At 42.0% G+C, this 22,292-nt stretch overlaps 1 long non-coding RNA gene across 1 annotated transcript in view; it reads right to left on the reverse strand.

The window, feature by feature from the left end:
- The window catches only part of LOC120096234 (uncharacterized), a 70,409-nt gene that overhangs the window by 16,153 nt on the left and 31,964 nt on the right, over positions 1-22,292 (reverse strand). Inside the window, exon 3 of the long non-coding RNA XR_005492415.2 lies at positions 927-2,452. This is a non-coding gene — a long non-coding RNA (uncharacterized LOC120096234). The remainder of the gene's footprint in view (positions 1-926; positions 2,453-22,292) is intronic.

The raw sequence follows: 22,292 nt of genomic DNA on the forward strand, positions 1-22,292 counted from the left end.
TCTGGCTGTGGTAAAGCATTGACCACTATAGACTCAAGTTCAAATTTAAAAATTTCCTTTGGTTATTTTCCAAGTATAGACTAAAAGGTGAAGTGGAATTTTCTGGTTTCTTTGGAGACACAGTTAGCTCATAGTGATGGTTTGCTGGGGCAGATAGGTAAAAAGGGTGTTTTGCTAAAGCAGACATGTGAAAGAATGTTTTGCTGACAGGAACCGGATATAGATCTCTCCTGAGAGACATGGCCAGAACATGTCAAATATAGAGGTGAATTCTAGCAGCAAACCACTGAAGTGAGAACAAGACCCCTGTTGGAGGAATTAAAGAAAGGATTGAAAAAGCCAAAGGGGCTTGCAACCCCATAAGAACAACAATGTCAACCAACCAGAGCTTCCAGGGACTAAACCACTACCGAAAGACTATACATGGACTGACCCTGGGCTCCAATTGCATATGTAGCAATGAATAGCCTAATAAGAACACCAGTGGAAAGGGAAGCCCTTGGTCCTACCAAGGTTGGACCCCCAGTGTAGGGGATTGTTGGGGAGGGTGGTAAGGGGGGGTGGGTGTGGAGGGGAACACCCTTATAGAAGAAGGGAAGGGAGCAAGGATAGGAAGCTTATGGAAGGAAACCAGGAAAGGGAATAACATTTGAAATGTAAATAAAGAAATAGCCAATTTAAAAAAAATAAAAGAAAAAAAGAATAGATCCTACAAAAAAAGAGAATGTTTTGCTGAAGCAGACTTTTGAAAGGATGCATAATATTTAGAAAGAATATAAATATTACTGCAGACAGTGGGACAAGGCTGGTGCCTTGCTTCACCTTGCACTGATTTGCTAGCATCTGCTGCCGATGCTCTGCCACTGGTTAGTCTTGCACCAAGTTGCTGACCTTCACTTGCCGTGACCTTATGGAGTGAGACTCACCGACAGCTTCTTGTGATGTTCTGGCAGCCTCTTGCTACTTGCATGGACTTGCACCAATCTGGAGGATTATTCTGGATTGATCTGCTCTGCTGATTCGTGCATGGGGTCTGTTGAGTAGGCTGGACTGAAAATTCTGATTTGTGTTTGGTGGTTTACTAGCAGACTGAACCGCTGATATCCTGACAACAAATATTGGAATCATCCCAAAGAACTATTTCTAAACAGTTTCACTTCCCCCATGTTCTAGTAATCTTTCTTTTACACAACCTCTGGTGTGTACTAGGCTAGAAGGGAAGTTAAAGCATTTAAGAACTCTTATTAAAGTAGGTTTTGAAAAGAACTAAGACAACAGAAAAAGGTGCTTCTTGTTAAAAACATCACTGTTCAACGTGTATATATCTACCCCTCTGGACAGAGGAAAGTTAGTTAATGCTTTTAACCCCAAATACATTTTTGGGCCCCAAAATTTTATTATGACCCATTGGAGCGGGTCTTCTGCTTTTTCTTCAATGTGGATTTCTGCACAGATTACAAACAGTGTTAATGATAACATATTTAAAATTTTGTCTCTTTTGTAAACTTTTAATTCATGTAAGCTTTAGTTATGACTTGGATCCATCTGTCACAGGTCAAATGGAATCCATTTAAGGACTCTTGCAATCAATAGCCTAAGCTTCCCCACCTACTCCTTATTCCTGAGGAAGTTCTAAATGTAATATTTTCTTTTAAGTTCTTAAATTTTCACTTCTGTCTCTAGTCTATATCTGTCCCAGCAGATTTCCACTCTGCTGACAGACAGTATCCAGGAATCATCTGTGAACTCCAAACTGCTCCAAATGGCTATGAACCTTAGATTTGCAGAAAGCAGATGTGAGCCAGTCCAGCTGATGTGAATCAGTCCAGCTGATGTGATTGCTGCCTGACTCGTCAGCTGGGTCAGAAAATCAGATGCTTTTGATGAATGCGCTACACTACCTGAAACCCTAACCTTTGCCCTATGACAAATATTCTAGCCTTGATGGATCCTGAAGCCAGCATACTAATTTCAGCTGAGAAGTGGTTACAGAAGAGAGTACTTTGCTTTTATCTCAACTCAAGGCTGGAATGGTTGCTCCAAAGAAAATGGGGCCCACCCATGGTGTGGAATGGACCACACCACATCATCCTGAACACCCCCTACTGCTATCAGGGGAGAGACAGTCTGTACCTGGATACATCACTCACAGGGCATGGGGGACCTCAGAAGATTACTAAAGATAAGACTGATGCAGGCTGTAGACTAATAATGTTGTTTATCTATGTTCCCTCCTGCTTTTTCATGGGATATATATCCAGATTCCCTTTAAAGAGAAAATTCAAACTTGCCATAAATGTCTCACATCTCATTGCACTCCTTTGTCAGGTGGCCATTCTTCCCTTCACCTCCTGGGTTAAATGGATTGGTTTGCGAATTCTGATGGGTTACATCCTTGCTTGCTTGTTTGGAAGTTGTGCATCAATTCCCAAAATTCTGTATCTTGACATTCCTGTTTCCATAAATATACATTTATGATGGTTCAGTAGGGAGAAAATACACATATGCACAGACGCAGGCCCTTACAGTCTTCATGTTCAGGGAAAACATACAATTCCCCTCCTCATATCCTCATAATAAGATTAGGGTTAGGAACAGTAGGACCCACTTTTGGCGCCGCTGGTACAATAGTGGCTGCCATTGACTTCAAAAACCTAGGATGCCAAATAGCCCAGTACCTCTGTATACACACACACACACACACACACACACACACACACACACACACACACCCCAAGGTAGGATGCTTGATCTGCTTTATGCAGAACAAGGAGGTTACTTGGCTTTTGAAAGAAGGCCCTACGTGGAAAGCATATGTTTCCCATTCTCATTGTCAGGCTTTTTCTGGCTAATAATTATACTGACAGTTGTTGTATGGACCTTAGTTCTCCTTTTCCTGTAGATTATGGTTGGCCCCTGCATCATTAATGCCTTAACCAGATATATAAATTCTTGCTTAGGAGCTGTTAAGCTGATGTCATTAAGTCCCAATATGAACAGGTATCCACCATGGTATCAAGGACTTAACTCAAGGTTTAACTCAATGTGAAGAGGATAATGTGATGACTAATGTTTAAAGTTCAAATTTTAAGTGCTTAAAAGAACTATAAAAATTGGACTTCCAAATGTTACAGGATATCAATGGTTGATTTTTATAATTGTCTGGTTTTGTACAACTTTAAACTGTCATTTATAAGAAGGTCATAGTTCATAATGTCTACAACTGTTTCTGCTTCAGTAAACAAAAACTTCCTTTCCAGGGGATGACCTATTGCTTGCACAAGAATAGAATATAACTTTTTGTTCTTTGTCTGTATAAACCCCTGACTGAGGTGGCTGGGCACTACATATGTGAATACTGAGTCCTGAGTGTAAAACTGATACCATGAATAAAAGCCTCTTCTTTGTTAAAATTTATTAGTGGTCAGATTGGTAAATCTCTGAATGACCCCAGACCTGTAATACCACCATGTTCTATGAGTGTCTTATGAAGAGTGTTTTTCATTAGAGTCATAAACATGTCCATCCATGTGTGTGTGGTATGTATGTATGTATGTATGTATGTATGTATGAATGTATGTATCTTTCTGTCTATCTATATCTTCTATTAAATGCCCATATCTATGTGTGCTCATATTCATTTTTTATGCTGTGTGCTTATAGATGTAGGTCAAGTGTACATTCACATGTATGTTTGTAGAAACAAGAGAACAATTGTGGGGTTCATTCCTCAAGTGGAGATTAGCCATAATGTAGTGGCTAACAATGCTACAATCCACAGACCCAGCGAAGCTAAGTAACAGCAAGAGCTCAAGGAGAACACATGAATCTCATTGTGAGGGGGAAATAGACATGGCAAGTGGATGGAGAAGGGGTGGGGAAGGAAACATGGGGGATCAGATCCAGGGAAGGAGGAAGAGAGAGAGAGAGAGTACTGGGATAGACAACTGGAATTAGGGGAGGGGGCATTTTTAGGATTAGCTGGAAGCTTAGTACAATGGAAATTCCCAGGAATCTATGAGGGTGACCCTAGCTAAGACTCCTAGCAATGAAGGACAAAGTGCCTGAACCGGTCATCTCGTGTGACCAGACAAGTCTTTCAGTGGAGGGATTGGAATATCAACCCAGCCACAAAACCTTTTATCTAAAGTTTGTCTTGCCTACAAAGCATGCTGGGTAAAGGTGATGCAGAAGTTGTGGGAGTGGCCAACCAATGACTAGTCTGGCTTGAAAGTCATGCCATGAGTGTGAGCCCATCCCTGACACTGCCTGGAAAGCCAGACCCAGAGGAAGATAGCCTAGACATGGAGGAAAGAACCAAACATGACAGCAAAAAGTCAGTGAAGTGATGAGATGATTCCTAATGATAGTCTCTTATATACATATTGCCCAGTCCAATGTCATCAAAAGAGCATCACCCAGAGATTGATGGAAAAAGATGCAGAGTCCCACAGTCAAACATGAGGCAGAGCTTGGGGAATTCTGCAGAAGAGGTGGAGGCATTGTAGGAGCCAGAGGGGTCAAGGACACCATAACCAACCAACCAACCAACCAACCAACCAACCAACCAACCAAACAACCCACAGAATCAACTAACCTGGCCTCACAGGCATTTACTGAGCTGAGAGTGAACCACCAACCAACCAGGGAGTCTGCCTGGGACTGAACAATGCCCTCTGCACACATGCTACAGTTGTGTAGTTTGGTCTTTTTGTGGAACTCCGAACAGTGGGAATGAGGCTATCTCTGACTCTGTTGCCTGTTTCAGGGATCCTTTCCTCATACTGGGTGGCCTTGTCTAGCTTTAATGGTAGAGGGGGTGCCTAGTATTTAATTAGATATGCCATGTTTGGTTGGTTTCCATGGGACACCTGCCCTTTTCTGAAGGGAAACAGGAGTCGAAGCATGGGAGGTGGTGGAAAGATACTGGGAAGAGAGGAGGGAGGGGAGACTCTGATTGGGATGTAAAATAAATGAATAGATTAATTTTTAAAAAGCTAGCTACCTTTCTTTTGAGACAGAGTTTCACATCGGCCTGGAACTCACCATGTGGGCTAGACTTGGATCAGTGAGCCCAAGGAGTCTTGTGTTTTCCAAATAAAGCCCAGCAATGGGATTATAACAGGCCACATCCAGTTTTTTATGTGCGTTTTGGAGATAAAACTCAAGTTCTTATACTTTCAGGGCAAGTGCTTTACTGACTGAGTCATTGACTGAGTCGTGAACACGAATTTAGACCCAAAAGGACAGAAACAGATTATCTACTTCAGAACTTGGCCAAAAGTTTCCTAAAATGACAGACAGTAAACATTTTAGGTCTTGTGGGCTATACAGTCATTACTACAACCATTGCAGTTGAAAACAGCTGTAGGCAATATGCAAAACCATGGTTCTATGTTTAAAACACAGGTAAGGACCTGCATGCTTCAGTTTCAGAACTCCTGATCCAGTTATATTTTTCTCATTTAACTACTGGTGATGTCAAGTAGCCTGCTGATGACCAACCTTTTCTTTCTCGGTCAAGCTGAGTGTAGGCCGTTAGCTTCTGACTTTCCTGCCATTTCCCTGCTACTCTCCCTTAACCTAGCACATTGATGTATGTCTATAGATAAACTAGCTTGTGAGAATGCAAAGGAATCATTTGTTCTCTGGAAGCGTCTGCTCATGAAGCTATATGACACCAAAGCCTTTTGAAGCTTGTTAAATGTCCATCTGTGCTCCCTAGGGGGATTTATAGGGAAAGGTGGGTTCTCTTAAGGTCAGTTTATCCCCTAAGCACTTTCTGCTGTGAAGTTATTTTCATATGCTGTATCAATGTGTCTTGCTGAATGACAGGATCAAGGACATCACCTATGTATCTAACCAATTCCAGACATCTATGCTCATTTTCTCAGTCCCCCTTTCATTTTCTTTTCTTCCGCTCCCTTTTGAAGGCTATATTTTTCATTAAAATTTCCACTGGGACCTAGTCAATTCTTTATTGAGATCTCTTTGATTAGAATATACCTGTGTGACACCAGGGAATTTGTCCTTGCTTTCTTGCACTATTCTCTTGATTGGTGACAGGAGAGAGAGAGGGAGAGAGAGAGAGAGAGAGAGGGAGAGAGAGAGAGAGAGAGAGAGAGAGAGAGAGAGAGAGAGAGAGAGAGAGAGAAAGAGAAAGAGAAATTGATTTTGTATGAAGGGTCTCTCCAAATCCAAATCAGCAATGCTGGATTCTGTCTCTTAATTTTGGAACATTGCCATAGTTGTGGCTTCGTAAATTGTATGACTACTCCCTGGTGTATCTGTGAACCCCATATGATACTGAGCATGGAGTGATGACTCAGACACATGTTAAAGTCGAGTTCCAGGATAGGAGTGAGATACTGTCAGTGTCATGCATTGGAAAACCAGCCTCACATTGGCTTGCAGCAAAAAGTACCCATATCATCACCACAGTCTTTAAAGAAAATGGCTCTTCAGAAAAATGCAGCTTCTAAGGAGTAATTCATCATATAATCTAGAGATAGAATGCTGTAATGTTGGGCAAACACTCCTCAGATTAACAGACAAGGAAATGTCACTTTCAGATATTACAGATATTTATGATGTGAGATGATAATTTTGAACAGATCTAAATAAATTCCCAGGACCTTGTGACTGATTGCAAAGAATCTAAAGCAAGAAGTTGGCTCCTATTATGTAACTACTTCCCTCATATTGAAGCAGTCCCTCCTAGAGGGAAACTTTGTCAGACTCAGGAAGTAAATGGAATTTACAGGGCTCAGGGAGTCAACAAAACTCACAAGTATGAAGAAGTTCTTGAAATTTTCAAGATTCACAAGGCCTGTAGACAGTAACAACTGCTGGGAAGAAGTGACTTCTTCGCATGCTGAGCTGTCTGTGAGACCTACAGAGGGCTCCAGGGATGCAGCTTTCCTTAGTCCTCACGCATGGTGGGGAGGGCTCTCTCATGATGCAGGTACCTTGGATTCACTCACACCCCAATAAATAACCCCAATAAACTCACTGGACTTGAGTAGAACTATTTTTTTTGTCTTTTTTTGGTATCCTATTTAGAGTGAAGAGACATTTATTCCTGTCGTCCCAGGAAAACTCACACATCAACTGCATGGACATGTAAACTAGTCATATTTGAGATTCACAAAAGCTCAAGACCTAAAGGAATATAACCTATATGAAAATATGTACTTTGCACCAAAAGAGATTCATTTAATAAGTTCTGTTACTGTAGACAACCCTGATAAATACAGCGGCACACAGCTTAGTCCTAGCACTTGAGAGGCACAGGCAGGCAGACTTCAGTGAATTTGAGGTCAGCTTGGTGAAGTGGAAACTTCTGGTTTCTTTGGAAAGTCGGTCATGTCAAATGATGTTTTTTGCTGGGGCATACAGGTGAAAGGATATTTTTGCTAAAGCAGAATGTAAAAGAATGTTTTGCTGAAGCAGGCACAGGTGAAAGGAAGTTTTTCTAAAGCAAACACATGAAAGGATGCATGATGTTAACACGGGATGTAAATATATTCCAACAGGCAGTGAACGGTACCAAATGGTATCGGTACGCCTTGCCATTCCTCACTGGTCATCGTTAGTTGTGACTTCACAGGAAGAAACACACCAAAAAACTTCTGGTGGTAGTGTTTTGGCAGCTCCTGCTGCTTCTGTAGATTCAGGCTGATTGGCAGACTGAAGCAGAAATTTTTGGATATGTCAGCTGAGACAGACTCACGTGGAGTTTTGCTGAGACAGACTCACGTGGAGGTTTGCTGAGACAGACTCACGTGGAGTTTTGCTGAGACAGACTCACGTGGAGGTTTGCTAAGATAGACACACTTGTATGGTGTTTTGCTGATGCAAGACCTATGAGGGGACATGTAATATTTGGAGGGAGTATAAATAGGACTCAACAGACAGTGACAGCTGGCTCGCATAGCTAACTTTGCAGTGCTTTGTTGGTCTAACATCTTCATCTGATTTTTACTTTGTTGAGAGAGGGACAGCAGAGAACATCTCCTGGGGTCCCTGCTGGTCCTGGTTGCTCCTGCCCAATCATGCCTGACTGTTTCTGCTGGGTTCTGTCACCACAGCTGATTCGTATTTGGTGTTTGCTCCTGGACCGAACTGCTGATATCCTGACAAGGAAAATTGAAATTGTCCCAAAGAACTATTTCAAAACGGTTTTCTTTTTCACTACCTCTAGTTGGTTGTGGGTTAGAAGGGAGGTCAAAGCATTTAAGAACCCTTGTTAAAAGTAGGCTTTGAAAAATTAAAGCTTACAGCTTGGTCTACATAGCAAGTTCCAGGTAGGCCAGGGCTACAGAGTGAGGCCATGTCTCACAAGACCAAAGGAAGTATTTAGACAAACATGTATCTTCTCAGAGTCACTGTGGGCACTCTGTATCCATGGTCACCTGGAATGCAGACAACCTGTTTTGTGTGTATGTATGTGTTTCCAAATACAAACATGTGGACTTCGATGTAGAAGCCATGAGCTGACATCAGTTGATTAACTCCTGCCTTTCTTTCTTCCTCTCTTTCTTTCTTTCTTTTCTTTCTTTCTTTCTTTCTTTCTTTCTTTCTTTCTTTCTTTCTTTCTTTCTTTCTTTCTTTCTTTCTTTCTTCCTCCTTTCCTTCCTTCCTTTCTTCTTTCCTTTCTTTCTTTCTTTCTTTCTTTCTTTCTTTCTTTCTTTCTTTCTTTCTTTCTTTCTTTCATAATCTCTCACTGAACGTGGAGCTTATTGGCTTGGCTATGCTCCAGCCAGCAGGCCCCCACAGTTCTACAAGTCTCAGCCTTCCAGTGATAGGATAACAGGCATGGATGGCCACACCTAGCTTTTTCCAAAGGTGCTGGAGATGTGAACTCACCTCCTCATGCTTGTGCATCAAGTTTGACAATCAGCCATTAAATAAGATTGATCAAAAACTGTGATGAGCCATCATTGCATGTACAATTGCCCAAAGACATAGAGGATCTTAAGAAATTGTATTTTTCATAAACACAGGTTTAAAAAAAATGACATTTCTCCAGACTGAAGAAGTTTTGATGTATTTATGATCACACATAATTTTTACATGCGGAATAAGATACTGTGTGAACTTAAGGTGCTTTACATCTTAGGGCTCTGTGCTCAGAAATGGTTTCGGAGTACAGCAAAGCTAGCCGGCAGGTATGCTGTATGTCCAGCATAGGGAGTGTTACAAGTGATAGGTAACCAACTCAGGCTTTCAATGATATCATCTGGGCTTCTCCGGAAAACATTTGGAAATAATGAAAATATAATATAAGAGCTAAAGTGTACCATGTGATTATTATACACCAGGCTCTAAACCAATGGTTTTGTGTGTATGATCATCTGTAATCAGCAGTGGATCTCTGAGGAAGCATTGTCTATATTTGACTGGAAGGATACAGAGAGCTCTTACATTGCCCTTCAGCTTCTTGCTAGGCATTTAGGATGCCAGTTCTGCATGCTTACAAAACTGGATGGCTGTGAGTCACATTCTCTCAACATCTGTCCACATATTCTGGCCTCTTTTTCTTTATCATTCTACTGCGAATTGACACAAACTAAAAATAAACTTAAAAAGAAATTCATGTGGTCTATATTTGAAGAACTTTGTTTGATCGAGCAATGGAACCTCCAGCCAACATTGCAGTTTGTGAAGTGCAGTTGGAGGAGGCAAGAAGATTTTGGCCAAATGTACTTATATTTATATTCATACTTATATTTACATTTATACTTATACTTAAGTTTATATTTATTCATATATATATATTTCCCCAGATGATTAACTATGGCAGCTTGTAAGTGAAATTTATTTGAGTACTCTAAAATGTTACCCACGTAACATATATTCTCTGAGGTTCCAATATGCTTAGAATTCTGAATTTCTCAGATTTTGGTGGGTATTGGCCAGATTTTATGTATTTTTGGTCTTCTATGGGTGTCTGCTTATCATGCACTTTCCTTTTCTTAGAACCTAGCTCCAAACCATATTATTAATGTTAATAATGTAGGTAATAAGTTCTAGAACAAGTATCTATATTCGATAGTTTCTAGAACTGAGTTGAATTTGATAGAAGAGTACACTGATGAGTTTCCTGTAAATATAGTAAAGTATCTGAGACAATCAATGTAGAGAAGAGAGGTTCATTTTGGCTCACAGTCTTGTGGTCAGCTTGTGGTCTTGCATCCATTGCTCTTTGGTAGAGGACTATGGAAAGATCACAAGTAGGAACAAAACCATCTACCATTGAGGCCATAGCAAGAGAGGAAGAAAGAAAGCATGAGGTTTCACAGTCTTCTCCATGACCTAAAGACTTTTACTTGGTCCCATGTCTTAAAAGCTTCTCAGTTTCCCCAGTAGCTCTGTCATTCAGAGCAGAATTTTGACAGATAGGCATTTCAAGAGGATGTTCAAGATCCAAGCTACAGCAGAAACATGGAAAAATTCATGACTGTGGGCTCGACTTAATGTCTCATGATAACTCGCTTTCCAGGTCAGTTGAGTGATTTTTTTCTGGCAGATATAAAATTAAAAACTGCCTCTGTGTTGGTTTTGAACTTTATAGTATTCAGAATTCATCTCTCTCTGCTTCCTGATTGCAGATTTTATGGGACTAGAATCCTTGTGGAGAATATTAGGGTTGCCAGAAGCTGGGGCTACTACAACCCAGAATCAGTAGACTCCCTCCTCTGAGACCCCCTGTCTAGCAGGGAAATCTGTAATACTTCAGTTTTATTTTTTTCAGAGTTATTTTCTTGTCCTTTAATTTGTAATTTCCAGAGAAGACCTACCAGCTAGCCTGTATCAAAAGTACTGTCTAGTGTTAAAACAGTAGAGGTATGTTCAGGCTCAGACCACATAGGACACAAACAAAAGTAGGCTCTTAGAAAGTTACACATTTAACATGCACTCTCTCATTGCCCTTATCAGGAAGTCTTATGGTCTCAACACTGTCCACCCATGAGAAACAAAGCTATTTTCACTGTAGTTTGGGATATAGAACAGCTAAGTGGTGGCTTGCTGCAATGGGCATCTCTGGCTGGGATTTGGAGGGGTAGCTTCACTACAGTAGCCTCAGGTTTTAGTTCATTCAGCCTTGTTTGGTACTCTTGTGAAACACTTTGCCTGTCTTAGTCAGGGTTTCTATTCCCGCACAAACATCATGACCAAGAAGCAAGTTGGGGAGGAAAGGGTTTATTCAGCTTACACATTCACATTGCTATTCATCACCAACGGAAGTCAGAGCTGGAACTCACAGAGGGCAGGAAGCAGGAATTGATGCAGAGGCCATGGAGGACTGTTGCTTACTGACTTGCTTCCCCTGGCTTGCTCAGCTTGCTCTCTTATAGAATTCAAGACCACCAGCCCAGGGACTGCACCACCCACAATCCCATAATGGGCTGCTCATTGATCACTAGTTGAGAAAATGCCTTAAAGCTGGGTCTCATGGAGGCATTTCCTTAACTGAGGCTCCCTTTTCTGTGATAACTCCAGCTTGTGTCAAGTTGACACACAAAACTAGCTAGTATAGTCTGCTTCCATCCATAGCCTGTGCTTAAAGTCAGGGTAAGGCCCGAGAATCATTGTTTCTATAACAATATTAGATTCTCTTGTTGCTTTGCTCTGAGGGATGTTTTTGGGAGCATTGGCACATATTAGTGTTGGAACTGTGGAACCAAGTGAACACATGTCCTACTATGATGGTCACTGTGAGTTTATTCTGTCATGCCCTGAGAAATTCATGTACACACTCTTTCTCAAGGGTACGAGTGGTTTGATGAAGCACTATCTGGCATATAATCACCTTGCAAACAGAATCTTCTTTTTTTGTGTTTGCTTATGAGTGTGCAGGTGTGTGTGTGTGTGTGTGTGTGTGTGTGTGTGTGTGTATGTATATGTAGTGTGTGTGTGTTAACTTGAATAGGAATTGTGTAAGCTGCTAGATTCTGGAGTGGGGATGTGGACACTTGTGGAACAATGAGAGGGTTCTGAGGGAGTTCACCACATACAGTGCTGTGGCTTACTGACTGATTTGAGTTGGAGGCAATAGAACAATAGTAGGTGTAAGAAGACCACTCTGACCCTTTCTGTTTCTAAAGAGCAGGGGATGAAATTCCTGTGTAGAAACACATGAGAAGGGGAGCACAAATCCTTGGTTCAGTCAAGAGCTCATGCTGTCTTTCCAGAGATCCCAAGTTTGGTCCCCAGCATACATCAGGTAGATCACAATTGCCTGTAACTCCAGCTCAAAGGGATCTGACACCCTCTTCAGTCCATTGTAGGACCTGAATTAATGCCCATACCCACGTAGCGAAACATACATAATTCAACGTAAAATGTTTAATTGAAAATAGCTTTTCATACAATAAATTCTGATCAGTTTCTTCTCCTTTATGTCCACCCAGATCATTCTTACCTCTTGACCTTTCTTATCTCTCTCTCCCCCTCCTTTCTAAAACAAAGAGATGAACAAACAAACCAGAATAAAAAAAAATCAGGAAAATTACTCTCACCCCCAAAAGCAAGAGAAATACAGACACATGCAGACACATGAACACTCAGACCAACCCATAAAAACACAAAATCATAAACTGTAACAATAAGCAAGAGGCCAGTGAAGCTAAAAAAAAAAGCCAAAACAAAGAATTATGAGACAGTTTTCCCTCCTAAATACCACTGCATTAATTTTATGTTGGCATCTTTTGCTGGGTATGAGGCCTGCCCTTAAGTGTGGTTTTGTATACACATTGAGAATTCATTGGTGAAAACTCACTTTTTCTTTGCTGAGGTTGACACTTGGAGATTGCTTCTGTGTAGGCTTAGATTTTTCCAAACCTACTCTAAAAGGGGTCCCTAAACACTTCAACCTCCCTTCTAGCCCACTGACCAAAGGTAGGGGAAATGAAAGATTAATATGAAACAGAGGTGTGGACTTGTTTACAAGTAGTTCTTTGGGGGCAATCCCAATCTTTGTTGTCAGGGTATCAGCAGTCCACCACAAAACATCAAACACGAATCAGGTAGCAACAGCTCAATCCAGAAGAAAAAAAGGGGCTCTGCCAAATTGGCATCAGTCCATGGACACATCAAGAAGCAGCTGGAATACCACGTGTCTGTTCTTAGCAAAACATCTCACATGTCTGCTTCAGCAAAATATCCTTTCACATGTTTGCCTCAGCAAAATATCCTCCCATAAGACAGTTTCCAGGAAAACACCACATGACACAATTAAGTCTCCAAAGAAACCAGAAATTTCCATTTTACTTCAGGGTTAGGGATGTAGGCTCCTGTCTATGTCCCCTTTCAGCACTGTGACATCATCCAGCTTGAACCTGTGCAGGCCCTGTGCATGCTGCCACAGTCTCTGTGAGTTCATATGTGATTCAGTCCTCTTGTGTCTGGAAGGCCTGTTTCCTTGGGATATTCCATCCTCACTTATGCTGGCTAGTTTTATGTCAGCTTGACCCAAGCTGGTCATCTGAGAGAGGGGAACCTCAATTGAGAAATTGCCTCCATAAGATCTGGTGATGGGCAAGTGTGTAGAGCATTTTCTTAATTAGTGATTGATGTGGGAGAGTCCAGCTCATTGTGGGTAGAGTCACTACTGGGCTGTTGTTCCTGGGTTCTATAAGAAAGCATGCTGAGCAAGGTAGGGTCAGCAAACCAGTAAGCAGAACTCTTTAATGGCCTCTACATTAGCTCCTGCCTCCAGGATTCTGTCCTCTGAGTTTCTGTCCTGACTTCCTTTGATGACAACCTGTGTTGTGAAAGCTTAAGGCAAACAAACCATTTCTTTCATGAGTTTCTTTGGTCATATGTTTCATCATAGCAATAGGAACCCTGTCTAAGACATTACTGGCTTTTACAATCTTTCTGACTCTTTGGCATAGCTCCTTGATTCCTGAAGGGAGGATTTTGATAAAGACATCTTATTTATGACTGAGTGCCCCATGGTATCTTACACTCTGCACATTGTCTAATTGTGGGTCTTCGTATTAGTTCCTATTTCCTGCAGGAAGAAGTTTCTTTGATAATGGCTGAAAACACAGATATATGGTGTGGTGGTTTGAATAGGAATGGCCTCCATAGACTTATGTGTTTGCATAAGTGTTGCTTGGTCCATAGTGTGTGGCGCTATTGGGAAATGTGGTCTTATTGGAGTAGATGTGGCCTTGTTGGAAGAAGTACGCCACTGTGGAGGTGGACTTTGAGGTCTTATATATGCTCAAGCTATGCCTGGTGTTGCACAAAGTCTTTTGCTGCTTGCAGATCAAGATGTAGAACTCTCGGCTTCTCCACCACCATGTCTGCCTAGAAGCTGCCATGCTTCCCACCATGATAATAATGGACTAAACCTCTGAAACTGTAAGACAGCCCCAATGAAATGCTTTCCTTTATAAGAGTTGTCATGGCTATGGTGTTTACTCATAGTAATGGAAACCCAAACTAAGACATCTGAGTATAGCAGAATATCATTTGAAATCATTTTATTGTCATGTTTCTTTAGCAGATCAATAGTATTTGGTTTTCACATACGTCTGCGACCTATCTAGTTTCATGATCCCAGCCACCAGAGCAGTGTCATGAATGTGTTTCATCTCTAGAAAAGTTGGGCTCAGGAGATAGCTTAGTCAGTAAAGTGCTTACTGTGAATGCATGAGGATTTGAGTTTGAGAATACACATTAAAAATGTTGGGCATGTTGGTAAATACTTGCAATTCCAGAGCTGGGAAGGCAGAAACAAGTAGGTCCCTGAAGCTCATTAGCCAGCCAGCATAGTCTACTTGGGAATTCCAAGCCAGTTTGAGATATTATCTGGGGGAATAAAAGGTGGATAGTGACTGAGGAACATTGGCTGAGGTTGCCCTCTGATTTCCAGGTGCACATGCAGGATCATGCACATACATTTACACACAAATAAAGGAATGCACACACACACTTAGAAACAGGAGACCTAAGATGACCCCCCCCCACACACACACTTAGAAAAAGGAGACCCAAGGCCAGGAAAATTCACTCAAACTTGTTAGGTTAACCCTACATTTTCCATCCCTTTCTCTTGTTAATTAGCTACTGTAGTTCATGTCTCTCTGCTTTCCCACAGCTTCTCCTCTACTATTCTCTGTTGAGTTTAAGATGTGTGACATTTTTAATTCTCAACCTGACACAATCTAGAATCACATAGGAAAAGAGACTTAATGAGGGATTGTCTAGATCAGATTGGCCTATGGTTGTGTCTCAGTCAATGTTCTATTGCCATGACCATGACAACTCTTTTTTTTTTAAATTTTTTATTATATATTACTTTACTTACATTTCAAAGGTTATTCCCCTTTGAGGTTTCCTGTGCATAAGCTCTCATTTCCTCCCCTTCCCCTCCCCCATACGGGTATTACAACCCCCTTATGGCTCCCCCCCCATTTTCCCCTGCACTGGGGGTCCAACCTTGGCTAGACTAAGGGCTTTCCCTTCCACTGGTGCCCCAACAAGGCTATTTTCTGCTACATATGAAGTTGGAGCCCTGGGTCAGTCCATGTATAGTCTTTTGGTATTGGTTTAGTCCCCAGAAGCTCTGGTTGGTTGGTATTGTTGTTTTTATGGAGTTGCAAGCTCCCTCAACTCTTTTAACTTCCTCTAATTCCCCCTAAGGGGGTCCTATTCTCAGTTCGGTGGTTTGCTGCTAGCATTGACCTCTGTATTGGACATGCTCTGGATGTGGACCATGACAACTCTTAAAAAGGCAAACATTTAACTGTAGCTTGCTTACAGTTTCACAGGGTTAATCTGTTTTCACTATGGGGCAAGCATGGAGGCATTGTGGTGCTTGGCCCAGGGAGTGGTACTATTAGGAGGTATGGCCTTTTTCGAGTAGGTATGGCCTTGTTGGAGTAGGTATCACTGTGAGGGTAGGCTTTAAGACCCTCATCCAGCTTCCTGAAAGCCAGTCTTCTCTTAGCAGCCTTTAGATGAAGATATAGAGCTCTTAGCTCCTCTTGCACTGCCTTGCTTCTACCTTGATGATACTGGACTGAGCCTCTGAACCTGTAAGCCAGTCACAATTAAATGTTGTCCTTATAAGAGTTTGCCTTGGTCATGGTGTCTGTTCACAGCAGTAAAACGTAACTAAGACAGGTATGCAAACAGATATGGTGTAGGAGAAGTAGCTGAGAGTTCTACATTCAGATCTACAGGCATCAGGGGGAGAGAGAGAGAGAGAGAGAGAGAGAGAGAGAGAGAGAGAGAGAGAGAGAGAGAGAGCGCCACTAGGCCTTGTATAGGTTTCTGAAACTCCAACGCACTTCCAGTGATACACTTCCTCTAACATAGCCACACTGTCTTCAAAAATGTCATACCTCTTCATCTTTCTCAAGTAGTACCACACCCTAATGACCAAATCGTGAAAGCCTTTCCTCTTCAATCCACCACAGGGTATGTCTATCTTGATTGTTGTTTGATATGGGAAGACCCAACCCACCGTGGATGTCACTGTTCCCTAGACAGTATAAATAGGGGCAGGAACATATGAAGGTGAGCCTGTCTCTTTGCTTTCTTGCTGGTGTATCTGACTAGTTCCTTCAAGTTTCTGCCTTGATTTCCCTGCTATGACAGACTGTGACCTGGAATTGTAATTTGAATGAATGTTTTCTTCAATAAGTTGCTCTTTTGTCAGTATATTTTTATCACAGAAACAGAAATGAAGCTCGGTCAGTATACATATGTTTATGTCTTCTCATCTTAAGCTCTGTGACATGTGGAACTTGAGTTAACTAGTGTTTTTGTGCTTTTATTCTGTTAATTTTTCTTAGGTCAATTGTATTCTCAGGCTTGGTTATAAATCTTAGGAGGGTCAAGTTGAAACCTTGTCTTCCTCACAACACTGAGATACAGAATTTATAAACCTGCCAGGACAAGTGGTTCTCCACTGGAGACCATTTAGCTTTCAGGTCAGAGTGCAATGTTTGGATATACTTTTGGATAAAACAACTGAGGACTGACATTTAGGGAACAGAGTGCAGGAATGCCACTAAATAACCTAGAATACTCAAAAAGTTGCTCTTCTATCCCTCAACAGAGAACCATTCAATTGAGGGTGAGGAACCCTGGCCTGGGATCTATGAGCAAGGAACTATGCACTCTGCTTGTCTGACTCTAATGGGAGAGATGTGAAGGAATGTCTACTTACCGCAGATAGGGCATTGGTGACAGACCAAAGCAACGATTTCATCTGAGTCTAGCCTAGTGAACCAGTGAGTTTATTGGGGTCACTTACAGGAGGGGCTGGTTACAGGAGCATGGACCACTAAGAGGAATCTGTGTCAAATGAAGCCCACCCTACATGGGTGAGGAGTCTCTCTGTATGAATTGCAGACAACCTGGCCAAGTGGAGAGTCCCCCCCCCCCTTTCCAGCAGTTGCTTCTGCTTGTATAACAATGTTGGGAGAACCTTGTGAATCTTGGAAGTTTTAGGAACTTCCCGACCTGTCATGGACCATTTCACTTAAGAAGAAATAGCAGAGTAACTACCTTCCATCCATTGGAGTCACTCAGCCTGGTAAGTCTCACTTTCCAGTGACAGTACATGAAAGCCTCACCTGGGAACATCTGTTGCTGACAAGTCCCCAGGAAGGAATCCCAAAAGCTCTATTTGGGAGATGCTGATGTGGTATCTCTTTGCAGCCCCATCAAACCTCAGGACCTTGACTTCAAAGTCTGAGAAACAAACAAGTCCTTTTGTGTTATCATTGCCCAGAATAGTGGAAGTCATTAAGTAGTAGTTTGAAAGAAGAATGATTTCTTTCCCTTCAGACACCATGTTCAATTAATTTATTCCAACTGGACGTAGAGTGACTGGGTGCCGGGCAGCCTGTGGAAACACATGTCTATTCCTCATTATCTCTAATGGGACTTTCAAAGCTGTGCTCAGATTTAGTGTCCTATTTAGTCTGACTTGTATAACACCTGTCAGTAGGCTGCATTCCTGCTATGTCATTAATATTTAAATAATGCGATTTAAAGGTCAAACTTCACCCACGGCATTATTAAAATTCAGCATTCCTTTTTCTTAGATGCTGATGTAACTGGGAGTAAGAGACACTGGATGGCAATAGCCCTGCCTTGGAGATAGCATGTATGTCCACTGCATTAATAAATTCATGATCCACCTTTTCTTTTCTGGACAGAAATGTGCACAGTTGCAGAGTTAAGCTGTAGATGGGAGCTGCCAAAGCAAGCCTGAAGTGAAGAGGGTAGGTATGTGTGGCAGCCTTGCCTCCAGGATTTCTTCAGGCTCTTGTCCCTCCCCTCCCGCTGCTTGCACCTGTCTCTTCTCCATCCTATCCTTTCCTAATCGACTGACTCCTTTCCTTCTTATGCTATCTTCAGGTCTCTTCTTGGAAATGAACTGTCACCTTCTTGCCTCCCTTTGCCAGCTTTGCATTTGGATTAGCTAGTTTTCTTGGTGCTATGACAAAACGCTTGATTTGAAGCAATTTAAAGGAGGGTTTCTTTCTGATTTCAGTCCAAGGGCTACAGTCCACCATGGTAGGGAAATCATGGTGGCAGGAGTTGGAGGCAGCTGGCCACCTTGCATATATTCTCAGGTAGCAGAGAGATGAATGTGGGCTCTCACCTTCTTTCCTTCCTTCCTTCCTTCCTTCCTTCCCTCCCTCCCTTCCTCTCTACCTTCTCTCTGTCTCTGTCTCTGTCTGTCTCTCTGTCTCTGTCTCTGTCTCTGTCTCTGTCTCTGTCTCTCTCTCTCTCTCTCTCCCTTTCTTTCCTCCAGGATCAAAGCCCTACCTCAATTAACCTAATCAATACAGTCCTTTAAAGACATGACCAGAGGCTTGACCCTAGGTGATCCTAAGTTCTGACAAATTGATAATCATTTAACCATTACAGTATCATTCTTAAAAGAAAGAACTACCTTCACTGCTGTTGTGTATGGAGGGAACACTACTGTGTATGACTACTTTGTCTCCTCAAAGTTACAAGGTTGAAATTATAACCACCAAGGAGATGGATGGTATTAGGAGGTCGGGCCTTAGGATGGTGATTAGAGAAAACATAAAGTCAGACTTCATGTGTGCATGTGCGTGTACATCTCATCTCAGAGAGAGAGAGAGAGAGAGAGAGAGAGAGAGAGAGAGAGAGAGAGAGAGAGATTTCCCATCTACCATGGGATAATTCCCTAAAAAAGGGGCACTGTCCATCAGAAAGAACCACTCACCAGATACCCAACTTTCCGGTGTCTCTGTTCTGTACTGTCATTTGTAGAACTACAGGGAACAGATTTCTATAGTTTGTGAAGTACTCAGCATGTGGTATTTTGGTATAACCACTTGAAAGGGCTGAGAAAAGTGTAATAAAAATGAATAAATTATGGGAATGGTGACAAATAATTTGCCACTTTTTAGCTTTCCCGTTTTTTTGTATCCCCTTTCTTCTGTCAGGTCTTGATGCGATAGACTGTCCTAAACTGAGGCTAACACTATCGGTGACTTGGATTCATTGATCTCTTCCAAGTCACAAGATTTTGTGACCACCTCATGGGCAGAATCTTGTTGCTTGTTTGAGCTCTGTAAATTTCTCTCTAACCATGAACTCTGAATTGTTGTACATGTGTTTGAGTGCTGGTGTGGGTGGTGGCCAGAGGTTGATATGGTATTCTGTCGTCTTTTCTTCTTCTTCTTCTTCTTCTTCTTCTTCTTCTTCTTCTTCTTCTTCTTCTTCTTCTTCTTCTTCTTCTTCTTCTTCTTCTTCTTCTTCTTCTTCTTCTTCTTCTTCTTTCTTCTTCTTCTCCTTCTTCTCCTTCTTCTCCTTCTTCTCCTTCTTCTCCTTCTTCTCCTTCTCCTTCTTCTCCTTCTCCTTCTTCTCCTTCTTCTCCTTCTTCTCCTTCTCCTTCTCCTTCTGCATCTCCTTCTTCCCCTTCTTCCCCTTCTTCCCCTTCTTCCCCTTCTTCCCCTTCTTCTCTCCCCTTCTCTCCCCTTCTCTCCCTCCCCTTCTCTCCCTCCCCTTCTCTCTCTCCCCTTCTCTCCCCTTTTCTCTCCCCTTCTCTCCACTTCTCTCCCCTTCTATCAAAACTTTCAACCCAATGAATTAATAATAAAGCAAGAGCTTTGTAATAATAATGGAGCTATCTCACATGCCTAAGCCCTGCTTTTTTTCTTTCTTTCTTTTTTATTAACTTGAGTATTTCTTATATACATTTCGAGTGTTCTTCCCTTTCCCGGTTTCCGGGCAAACATCCCCTTCCCCCCTCCCCTTCCTTATGGGTGTTCCCCTCCCAACCATCCCCCCATTGCCGCCCTCCCCCCAACAGTCTAGTTCACTGGGGGTTCAGTCTTAGCAGGACCCAGGGCTTCCCCTTCCACTGGTGCTCTTACTAGGATATTCATTGCTACCTATGAGGTCAGAGTCCAGGGTCAGTCCATGCATAGTCTTTACGTAGTGGCTTAGTCCCTGGAAGCTCTGGTTGCTTGGCATTGTTGTACATATGGGGTCTCAAGCCCCTTCAAGCTCTTCCAGTTCTTTCTCTGATTCCTTCAACGAGGGTCCTATTCTCAGTTCAGTGGTTTGCTGCTGGCATTCGCCTCTGTATTTGTTGTATTCTGGCTGTGTCTCTCAGGAGCGATCTACATCCGGCTCCTGTCGGTCTGCACTTCTTTGCTTCATCAGTCTTGTCTAATTGGGTGGCTGTATATGTATGGGCCACATGTGGGGCACGCTCTGAATGGGAGTTCCTTCAGTCTCTGTTTTAATCTTTGCCTCTCTCTTCCCTGCCAAGGGTATTCTTGTTCCCCTTTTAGAGAAGGAGTGAAGCATTCACATTTTGATCATCTGTCTTGAGTTTCATTTGTTCTAGGCATCTAGGGTAATTCAAGCATTTGGGCTAATAGCCACTTATCAGTGAGTGCATACCATGTATGTCTTTCTGTGTTTGGGTTAGCTCACTCAGGATGATATTTTCCAGTTCCAACCATTTGCCTACGAATTTCATAAAGCCGTTGTTTTTGATAGCTGAGTAATATTCCATTGTGTAGATGTACCATATTTTCTGTATCCATTCCTCTGTTGAAGGGCATCTGGGTTCTTTCCAGCTTCTGGCTATTATAAATAAGGCTGCGATGAACATAGTGGAGCACGTGTCTTTTTTATATGTTGGGGCATCTTTTGGGTATATGCCCAAGAGAGGTATAGCTGGATCCTCAGGCAGTTCAATGTCCAATTTTCTGAGGAACCTCCAGACTGATTTCCAGAATGGTTTTACCAGTCTGCAATCCCACCAACAATGGAGGAGTCTTCCTCTTTCTCCACATCCTCGCCAGCATCTGCTGTCACTTGAGTTTTTGATCTTAGCCATTCTCACTGGTGTGAGGTGAAATCTCAGGGTTGTTTTGATTTGCATTTCCCTTATGACTAAAGATGTTGAACATTTCTTTAGGTGTTTCTCAGCCATTCGGCATTCCTCAGCTGTGAATTCTTTGTTTAGCTCTGAACCCCATTTTTTAATAGGGTTATTTGTCTCCCTGCGGTCTAACTTCTTGAGTTCTTTGAATATTTTGGATATAAGGCCTCTATCTGTTGTAGGATTGGTAAAGATCTTTTCCCAATCTGTTGGTTGCCGATTTGTCCTAACCACAGTGTCCTTTGCCTTACAGAAGCTTTGCAGTTTTATGAGATCCCATTTGTCGATTCTTGATCTTAGAGCATAAGCCATTGGTGTTTTGTTCAGGAAATTTTTTCCAGTGCCCATGTGTTCCAGATGCTTCCCTAGTTTTTCTTCTATTAGTTTGAGTGTATCAGGTTTGATGTGGAGGTCCTTGATCCACTTGGACTTAAACTTTGTACAGGGTGATAAGCATGGATCAATCTGCATTCTTCTACATGTTGACCTCCAGTTGAACCAGCACCATTTGCTGAAAATCTATTTTCCATTGGATGGTTTTGGCTCTTTTGTCAAAAATCAAGTGACCATAGGTGTGTGGGTTCATTTCTGGGTCTTCAATTCTATTCCATTGGTCTATCTGTCTGTCTCTGTACCAATACCATGCAGTTTTTATCACTATTGCTCTGTAATACTGCCTGAGTTCAGGGATAGTGATTCCCCCTGAAGTCCTTTTATTGTTGAGGATAGTTTTAGCTATCCTGGGTTTTTTGTTATTCCAGATGAATTTGCAAATTATTCTGTCTAACTCTCTGAAGAATTGGATTGGTATTTTGATGGGGATTGCATTGAATCTGTAGATCGCTTTTGGTAAAATGGCCATTTTTACTATATTAAT

Source organism: Rattus norvegicus, chromosome 13, assembly GCF_036323735.1.
Source record: "Rattus norvegicus strain BN/NHsdMcwi chromosome 13, GRCr8, whole genome shotgun sequence".
NCBI classification, from domain to species: domain Eukaryota; kingdom Metazoa; phylum Chordata; class Mammalia; order Rodentia; family Muridae; genus Rattus; species Rattus norvegicus.